The 10,035-nt window shown below is 41.5% G+C and overlaps 1 long non-coding RNA gene across 1 annotated transcript; it reads left to right on the forward strand.

Annotated features, from left to right (window-relative positions):
• The first annotated feature begins 3,543 nt into the window (after positions 1 to 3,543).
• Positions 3,544 to 8,478, forward strand: LOC124021590. Its single transcript, XR_006836253.1, has 2 exons — positions 3,544 to 3,608; positions 7,813 to 8,478. It is a non-coding gene; the product is annotated as an uncharacterized LOC124021590 (long non-coding RNA).
• Positions 8,479 to 10,035: the final 1,557 nt, after the last annotated feature.

Raw genomic sequence — 10,035 nt, forward strand, 5'->3', positions numbered from 1 at the left:
ACAGCTCATATCGTTATGAGACATCCTCTGGAAATCATCACAGATCACGGGGTGACCGCCTTTATTGGCTCCAAACTGTTCACCCTATGGAGCAAGAGGAAGTCGAACATCACAAAAAAAACGATCACGGCCAAACACATCACCTATGTGACAGAAGTAACCAACATGACAGATGGGATGGGAAACGGAGAACCGCACATTTGTGAAGACAGGGCAGCAAAACAAGTAAAGGTCAGGATGGACCTGGAATGTCCCGTTGGAAGGAACAGCAGAGACTCTGTTTACAGACGGTTGTTGTTACAGGTCACAGACACCAGGGGAAGGTAACATAGCAGCCTATGCAGTGGTGAAGCAAGGAGGAGGGAACATAGCAACCTATGCAGTGGTGAAGCAAGGAGGAGGGAACATAGCAGCCTATGCAGTGGTGAAGCAAGGAGGAGGGAACATAGCAGCCTATGCAGTGGTGAAGCAAGGAGGAGGGAACATAGCAGCATATGCAGTGGTGAAGCAAGGAGGAGGGAACATAGCAGCCTATGCAGTGGTGAAGCAAGGAGGAGGGAACATAGCAGCCTATGCAGTGGTGAAGCAAGGAGGAGGGAACATAGCATCCTATGCAGTGGTGAAGCAAGGAGGAGGGAACATAGCAGCCTATGCAGTGGTGAAGCAAGGAGGAGGGACAGGAACACACGAGGTAATAGAAGCAAAGAGATTGGACCCATCTGAGGCCTCAGTCCAGCTGGCTGAACTCCGAGCACTAAGAAGAGCTCTGGAACTGAGCAAAGGGAAAAGAGTGAACATCTACACAGATTCTGCATACGCACATGACATTGCACATATAGATGGTCCACAATGGATGAGGAGGGGCTACCTGACCAGCTCAAACGAACCCATAAAACACAAACAGGAAGTGCAACGACTAACTGAAGCGATACAGCTGCCAAGGAATGTGGCCATCATGAAATGTAAAGGGCACAGTAAAGAGGTCCCCAGTGTGAGACGAGGCAACGACAGGGCAGACCAAGCAGCCAAAGAAGCTGGAGGTTACACGGCACAACAGATGGTGCAGAGAACTGGAGAAACGCAAGATGAACTAACTATGGACACAGTCAGGCAGCTGCAAGAGGCCCCGGATGTATAGGAGCAGACTGTTTGGAACAGGCATGGAGCCAGAAGAGACCATCAAGGGAGTTTATAGCTCTTGGACATAATTATAGTTTGGACCAAGTGGAGAAAGTGGAATTGAGGCAGGACAGATTATGGGGAGCGGGGGAACAAACTCGAGTGAGGAAGAAGGCCAGGTTCAGGATTCCGCTTTAAATATTGGCTATGAAAGTTTCGAATTGGCTACTATTGATTGAGATGTCCTTATATAGGTTAATTAAGGTTTTTAGAAATTGCCACCATAGACGTGTTACCCGTTACAACCATCAAATATGTTAACCCTGCTTTCCCGCATTACTATCTAGCTAGCAAATAAGTTAGTGTTAACGTTAGCTAGCTAGCATGCAGGTATCCAACCAGAGTTTATTATGTTAGCCAAGAGAAAATAATTAGTTTGCGACATTAACCGAAACTGATCATTAATATAACAACCTTATCAAATTAGAAACGTTTTCAGAAATGCTTACAATTATCCTCGTGTCGTTGTGTTACCGTCATGAGGAACAAATGTCGGGTGAATGACATGCTCTTTCTGCTTCTCCCAGTTTGGAGACATGATGGTTATAAATTGTAATCAATTCCATTGTGATATTGTAAACTAAGGATTTGAAATTACAGGTATTAGATATTAAATGTTTAAAATGTATTTTAAATCAATATATTTCATGATATTGTGTATGTAAAAAAGATCATCAAACTTATACTATATGCAATATTGTATAGTTGTATTCGTGTAATGCATTTCAATGAGTACAAGCTGATCAGAGTGACCAGTAATGGTTTTGTTTTGATTATCATGAGTCTCAGAAGAGAAGGAGAGAGCATTGTTTTTCGGAACAGGGCACCGATAAAATGTGTTATATCTGGAGTTTCGTTGAAAGAGTGAAGAGTGTCTGCCTACTCATGTGATGCTGCAATTTGTAAGATACGCGAATAAACCACTGCAGTTATGAAATTGAGATAAAATAATGGTCATATTTCAAGTGTGTCGACTGAATATTTTTGGTATTTATTAGGATCTCCATTAGCCGCTGCAAATGTATCAGAATTGTTCACTTCTCTCATTGACTTGTCAAACCCAGGCTTGGTCCGCTTCACAAGCGTTATCTGAAGTCTCGCGTTGTTACGTCTCTGGGTTTAGAAACTGGTAGTGGGGGAACAGGAAGTTCCACGCAGGCGCACATCATTCTTCAGAATAGAGGATACGTCAGAATTGTGCAGCCGAGACGACAACTTCTGTGTCGCTTTCTAATATATTACTACTGGTATGTAATAGCACGTTATAATATCGAAAGAACATGTAATAACATGCTAGGTAACAAATACGTCAAGTTATTATCACGTTTGATAAAGGTTTTATGTGCTATTTTTATGTCAAAACGCGTGAGTGACCGTGATCACTTTTTTTTTTACAAATCACATAGTGACTTTGGGTTAGTCTGAGTGGATGTATATAATTTTGTCAAGGTCATTTCATTAAGGATCAATTTATTTGAGATTTCTGGGTTCGTTTTATATGTCGTTTTTGGTTTTGTGTAAAATTCACGAAATGGTAAAATGGCGGTTCCCCCTCGGTCTGCATCAACGCACTTCAGTGCAGCAGAGATGGACCATTTTACGGTTGCACTACTGTTTTGGAGCTGAATGTAATGATTATCAGTTTTCTACATATATACTAATATTCAGATATATTCAGTTTTATCTGTCTATCTATAAATGTTACTATGGTGTGAACGGAAATACTATTGGTTTTTGATATGAATAATACAGTGAAGACAATGTTATTCAGGAAAATAGTACATAGTGCTGCCTTCAACATACTGCAACCTTGTACTAAATGGCTTTTGAGGCATTTATGTGAATTCAGGAAATCTACTATAGATTAAGTTAATTTAAGTTGTGTAGCCTAATTTCAAGTGTATACATTGTCTATAGTGTGAATTAATTAATGTTTTGTCAATGCTTAGCTTCCAGATCTATTGAAATGAGATCAGTGCTAGACTTGGACAGGAGCTCACCGGAGCTGAGTACCAGCACCTCAAATTTCTACTGTTTGAGCTCATGTTCCTCTTATAGAATATTAGCTCAACAGTATTGTGTAGCTCCTGCACCTAAAATAAACCATATTTTTAGAGAATAAAGTAAGTCTTGACAGTTCTGGCACTAACTTTTGTGTCCGTTTCTCTTTATTACTACTAGCTGACTCAGATTAAGTCTGAGGCCGGTAACATCAACAGTGAGGACAAACCCAGCCTGCCTCTCTCCTTCCACACCGAGTCCAAACCTACAGTCACTGGGTCCAGATTGTGACAGTGGAGCCCAGTTTGCACTGCAGGATCCAGAGATGGCATCAGTGAAGCTGGAAGACTGCAGTCAAACACTGGAGCTGAATGTCAACATTAAAGATGAAGAAGAGGAGGAGGAGATTGGAATATCTGTTTCTCATGGTAAGAGCAGGTTCTGTCTAACTAAGTTGGTGTTTTTCATTCCAACTTCCCACTGTGCAGGAAAAGTTGCTGTAGAACTGTTTAATTTTATTTCACCTCTATTTAACCAGGTTGTCCAGGTGAGAACAAGTTCTCATTTACAACTGCGACCTGGCCAAGATAAAGCAAAGCAGTGCGACACATACACAGAGTTACACATGGGATAAACAAACGTACAGTCAATAACACAATAGAACAGTCTATATGCTGTGTGTGCAAATGTAGTAAGATTAGGGAGGTAAGGCAATAAATAGGCCGTAGTGGTGAAATAATTACAACTTAGCATTAACACTGGAGTGGTAGATGTGCAAGTAGAGATACTGGGGAGCAAAATAGGAAAAATAGATAACAATATGGGAATGAGGTAGTTGGGTGGGCTATTTACAGATGGGCTGTGTACAGTTGCAGTGATCGGTAAGCTGCTCTGACAGCTGACAGATGCTTAAAGTTAGTGAGGGAGATATGTCTCCAGCTAAAGTGATTTTTGCAATTTGTTCCAGTCATTGGCAGCAGAGAACTGGAAGAACATGTGGCCAAATGAGGACTTGGCTTTGGGGATGACCAGTGAAATATACCTGCTGGATTGCTTGCTACGGGTGGGTGTTGCTATGGTGACCAGTGAGCTGAGATAAGGCGGGGCTTTACCTAGCAAAGAAGTATTGATGACCTGGAGTCAGTGGGTTTTGTGACCAATATGAAGCAAGGGCCCAGCCAACAAGAGCGTACAGGTCGCAGTGGTGGGTAGTATATGGGGCTTTGGTGACAAAACAGACGAGACTGTGATAGACTACATCCAATTTGCTGAGTAGAGTGTTGGAGGCTATTTTGTAAATTACATCGCCGAAGTCAAGGATCGGTAGGATAGTCCGTTTTACGAGGGTATGTTCGGCAGCATGAATGAAGGAGGCTTTGTTGCGAAATAGGAAGCTGATTCTAGATTTAATTTTGGTTTGGAGATGCTTAATGTGAGTCTGGAAGGAGAGTTTACAGTCTAACCAGACACCTAGCTATTTGTAGGTATAGAGTAGTGATGCTAGTCGGGCGGGCGGGTGCGGTCAGCAATCGGTTGAAGAGCATGCATTTAGTTTTACTAGCATTTAAGAGCAGTTGGAGGCCTTGGAAGGAGTGTTGTATGCCATTGAAGCTTGTCTGGAGGTTTGTTAACACAGTGTCCAAAGTATACAGAATGGTGTTGTCTGCGTAGAGGTGGATTAGAGAATCACCAGCAGCAAGAGCTGCATCATTGATATATATAGAGAAAAGAGTCGGCCCGAGAATTGAACCCTGTGGCACCCTCATAGAGACTGCCAGAGGTCCAGACAACAGGCCCTCCAATTTGACACACTGAACTCTATCTGAGAAGTAGTTGGTGAACCAGGCAAGGCAGTCATTTGAGAAACCAAGGCTGTTGAGTCTGCCAATAAGAATACGGTGATTGACAGTCGAAAACCTTGGCCAGATCGATGAAGATGGCTGCACAGTACTGTCTGTTATCGATGGCGGTTATGATATCGTTCAGGACTTTGAGCGTGGCTGAGGTGCACCCATGACCAACTCAGAAACCAGATTGCATAGCAGAGAAGGTAACTTGGCTTTCAAAGACTTTAGAAAGGCAGGGCAGGATTTCATGATGAACTGTTTCAATGAGAAGGTAGATGTTATTTCATGCTACTGACACTTGCATGGTTTGACACCAGTATTGCCAGCATTTGTTTTATTCACTGGGCGATCTGGAGTGATCAGAGAGGAGACTAAAGAAGTGAAGTAGACAAACTGCCAGTGTTTTAAAGTTCTATGAAGGGAGTCTGTGTAGTTTCTAACCCTTGTGATAGTGAGTGGAGGATGATATGGCTCATCATTTTCATGACTTATGAGATAGTTTTAGAATAGTTTTATTCCCCTTTTGTATTGCACAGCCAACTGATATGAATACATACAGTACCAGCCTACTGATATAAATACATACAGTACCAGCCTACTGATATAAATACATACAGTACCAGTCTACTGATATAAATACATACAGTACCAGCCTACTGATATAAATACATACAGTACCAGCCTACTCATATGTATGCATACAGTGCATTCGGAAAGTATTCAGACCCCTTGACTTTTTCCACATTTTGTTACGTTACAGCCTTATTCTAAAATGGATTAAATGAAAAACGTTCCTCATCAATCTACCCACAATACCCCATAATGACAAAGCAAACGCATGGTTTTAGAAATGTTTAAACATTTATGAAAAAACGTAAAACAAATGCCTTATTTACATAAGTATTCAGACCCTTTGCTATGAGACTCGACATTGAGCATCTTGTTTCCATTGATCATCCTTGAGATATTTCTTCAACTTGATTGTTGTCAACCTGTGGTAAATTCAATTGATTGGACATGATTTGGAAATGCACACACCTGGCTATATAAGGTTCCACATTTGACAGTGCGTTTCAGAGCAAAAACCAAGCCATGAGGTCGAAGGAATTGTCCGTAGATCTCCACGAAAGGAAAAATTCACAAGCTGGTAAAATGGCGGCTCCCACTCGGTCTGCGTCAACGGACTTCAGTGCAGACAGTGTGGATGCAGCAGAGAGTCAATTTTACGGTTGCACTACTGCTTTGAAACCAAATGTAATGATTGTGTTTTCTACATGTGTAATAATATTGCCACATTCAGTTTGTGTTCATCTATAAACGTTACTATGGTGTGAACAGGAAATACAATTGTTTTTTGAAGTAAAACAGTGAATAAAGGTTATTAACGAAAATATCACAGTGTTGCCTAAAACAAACCGTAACCTTGTACTAAATGGTTTTTGAGGCATTTATGCATTTATCTACTACAGGTTAAGTTTTAGCTCAAAAGTATTGTGGAGCTCCTGCACCTACAGTGGGGAGAACAAGTATTTGATACACTGCCGATTTGCAGGTTTTCCTACTTGCAAAGCATGTAGAGGTCTGTAATTTTTATCATAGGTACACTTCAACTGTGAGAGACGGAATCTAAAACAAAAATCCAGAAAATCACATTGTATGATTTTTAAGTAATAATTTGCATTTTATTGCATGACATAAGTATTTGATCACCTACCAACCAGTAAGAATTCCGGCTCTCACAAGAGACCTGTTAGTTTTTCTTTAAGAAGCCCTCCTGTTCTCCACTCATTACCTGTATTAACTGCACCTGTTTGAACTCGTTACCTGTATAAGACACCTGTCCACATACTCAAATCAAACAGACTCCAACCTCTCCACAATGGCCAAGACCAGAGAGCTGTGTAAGGACATTAGGGATTAAATTGTAGACCTGCACAGGGCTGGGATGGATACTTTTCTGCAAAGGGGGTCAAGACGACTGCACCGTATTGATTGGAGGATGGATGGGGCCATGTATCGCGAGATCTTGGCCAACAACCTCCTTCCCTCAGTAAGAGCATTGAAGATGGGTCGTGGCTGGGTCTTCCAGCATGACAACGACCCGAAACACACAACCAGGGCAACTAAGGAGTGGCTCCGTAAGAAGCATCTCAAGGTCCTGGAGTGGCCTAGCCAGTCTCCAGACCTGAACCCAATAGACAATCTTTGGAGGGAGCTGAAAGTCCGTATTGCCCAGCGACAGCCCCGAAACCTGAAGGATCTGGAGAAGGTCTGTATGGAGGAGTGGGCCAAAATCCCTGCTGCACTGTGTGCAAACCTGGTCAAGAACTACAGGAAACGTATGATCTCTCTAATTGCAAACAAATGTTTCTGTACCAAATATTAAGTTCTGCTTTTCTGATGTATCAAATACTTATGTCATGCAATAAATGCAAATTAATTACTTAAAAATCATACAATGTGATTTTCTGGATTTTTGTTTTAGATTCCGTCTCTCACAGTTGAAGTGTACCTATGATTAAAAAAATGACAGATCTCTACATGCTTTGTAAGTAGGAAAACCTGCATAATCGGCAGTGTATCAAATACTTGTTCTCCCTACTGTAAATATAAACAGTACCGGCACCCAAAATGAGCATTGGCAACTATTTCAGTCTAAGTGAATTGAATTAGATAATTGAACAAGGAAAAAATATAATATATTTAACAGAGAATAAAGAAAGTGTCAGTTCTGTCAACAAAATAACTTTTTTGTCTGCTTCTCTTATACTACTTGCTGACTCAGGTATGAGGCCAGTAACATCAACACTGAGTCCAAACCTACAGTCACTGGGTCCAGATTGTGACAGTGGAGCCCAGTTTGCTCTGCAGGATCCAGAGATGGCATCAGTGAAGCTGGAAGACTGCAGTCAAACACTGGAGCTGAATGTCAACATTAAAGATGAAGAAGAGGAGGAGGAGATTGGGACATCTGTTAATCATGGTAAAAGCATGTTCTATCTAATATTTTTGTTCGTTACAACTTTCCACTGTGTATGAAAAGTTTCTGTAGAACTGTTTCATGATGAACTGTTTCAATGAGAAGGTAGATGTTATTTCATGGTACTCAGACTTGCATGGTTTGACACCAGTATTGTCAGCATTTGTTTTATTAACTGGTCTATCTGGAGTGATCAGAGTGTAGACTGAAGAAGTGGAGTAGACATACTGCCAGTGTTTTAAAGTTCTATGAAATGAGTCTGTGATAGTGAGTGGAGGATTATATGGCTCATCATTTTGACTTATGAGATTTTAGATTAGTTTTATTCCCCTTTTTTATTGCGCAGCCTTCTGATATGAATTACGTACAGGTAGCCTAGTGGTTGGAGAGATGGGCCAGTAATCGAAAGGTTGCTGGATCGAATCCTTGAGCTGACAAGGTAAAAATAAACTTGGCAAAAAAAGAAACGTCCTCTTACTGTCAACTGTGTTTATTTTCAGCAAACTTCATGTGTAAATATTTGTATGAACATAAGATTCAACAACTGAGACAAAAACTTAAGTTCCACAGATATGTGACAAACAGAAATGGAATAATGTGTCTCTGAACAAAGGGGGGGTCAAAATCAAAAGTAACAGTGAGTATCTGGTGTGGCCACCAGCTGCATTAGGTACTACAGTGCATCTCCTCCTCGTGGACTGTATCAGATTTGCCAGTTCTTGCTGTGAGATGTTACCCCACTCTTCCACCAAGGCACCTGCAAGATCCCGGACATTTCCTGGGGGAATGGTCCTATCTCTCACCCTCCGATTCAACAGGTCCCAGATGTGCTCAATGGGATTGAGATCCGGGCTCTTCGCTGGTTATGGCAAAACACTGACATTCCTGTCTAGCAGGTGTGATGTTCAGATGTATCGATCCTGTTCAGGTGTTGTGGTCTATTCCAAAGGCCAAAATCAACATCCTCACGAATTCTATGTAAAGGAGAAAGGTTTATTTTTTTATTTATTTCACCTTTATTTAACCAGGTAGGCAAGTTGAGAACAAGTTCTCATTTACAATTGCGACCTGGCCAAGATAAAGCAAAGCAGTTCGACAGATACAACGACACAGAGTTACACATGGAGTAAAACAAACATACAGTCAATAATACAGTATAAACAAGTCTATATACAATGTGAGCAAATGAGGTGAGAAGGGAGGTAAAGGCAAAAAAGGCCATGGTGGCAAAGTAAATACAATATAGCAAGTAAAACACTGGAATGGTAGTTTTGCAATGGAAGAATGTGCAAAGTAGACATAAAAATAATGGGGTGCAAAGGAGCAAAATAAATAAATTAATTAAATACAGTTGGGAAAGAGGTAGTTGTTTGGGCTAAATTATAGGTGGGCTATGTACAGGTGCAGTAATCTGTAAGATGCTCTGACAGTTGGTGCTTAAAGCTAGTGAGGGAGATAAGTGTTTCCAGTTTCAGAGATTTTTGCAGTTCGTTCCAGTCACTGGCAGCAGAGAACTGGAAGGAGAGGCGGCCAAAGAAAGAATTGGTTTTGGGGGTGACCAGAGAGATATACCTGCTGGAGCGTGTGCTACAGGTGGGAGATGCTATGGTGACCAGCGAGCTGAGATAAGGGGGGACTTTACCTAGCAGGGTCTTGTAGATGACATGGAGCCAGTGGGTTTGGCGACGAGTATGAAGCGAGGGCCAGCCAACGAGAGCGTACATGTCGCAATGGTGGGTAGTATATGGGGCTTTGGTGACAAAACGGATTGCACTGTGATAGACTGCATCCAATTTGTTGAGTAGGGTATTGGAGGCTATTTTGTAAATGACATCGCCAAAGTCGAGGATTGGTAGGATGGTCAGTTTTACAAGGGTATGTTTGGCAGCATGAGTGAAGGATGCTTTGTTGCGAAATAGGAAGCCAATTCTAGATTTAACTTTGGATTGGAGATGTTTGATATGGGTCTGGAAGGAGAGTTTACAGTCTAACCAGACACCTAAGTATTTGTAGTTGTCCACGTATTCT

The sequence above is a fragment of the Oncorhynchus gorbuscha genome, unplaced genomic scaffold (genome assembly GCF_021184085.1).
Source record: "Oncorhynchus gorbuscha isolate QuinsamMale2020 ecotype Even-year unplaced genomic scaffold, OgorEven_v1.0 Un_scaffold_1135, whole genome shotgun sequence".
In the NCBI taxonomy this organism is placed as follows: domain Eukaryota; kingdom Metazoa; phylum Chordata; class Actinopteri; order Salmoniformes; family Salmonidae; genus Oncorhynchus; species Oncorhynchus gorbuscha.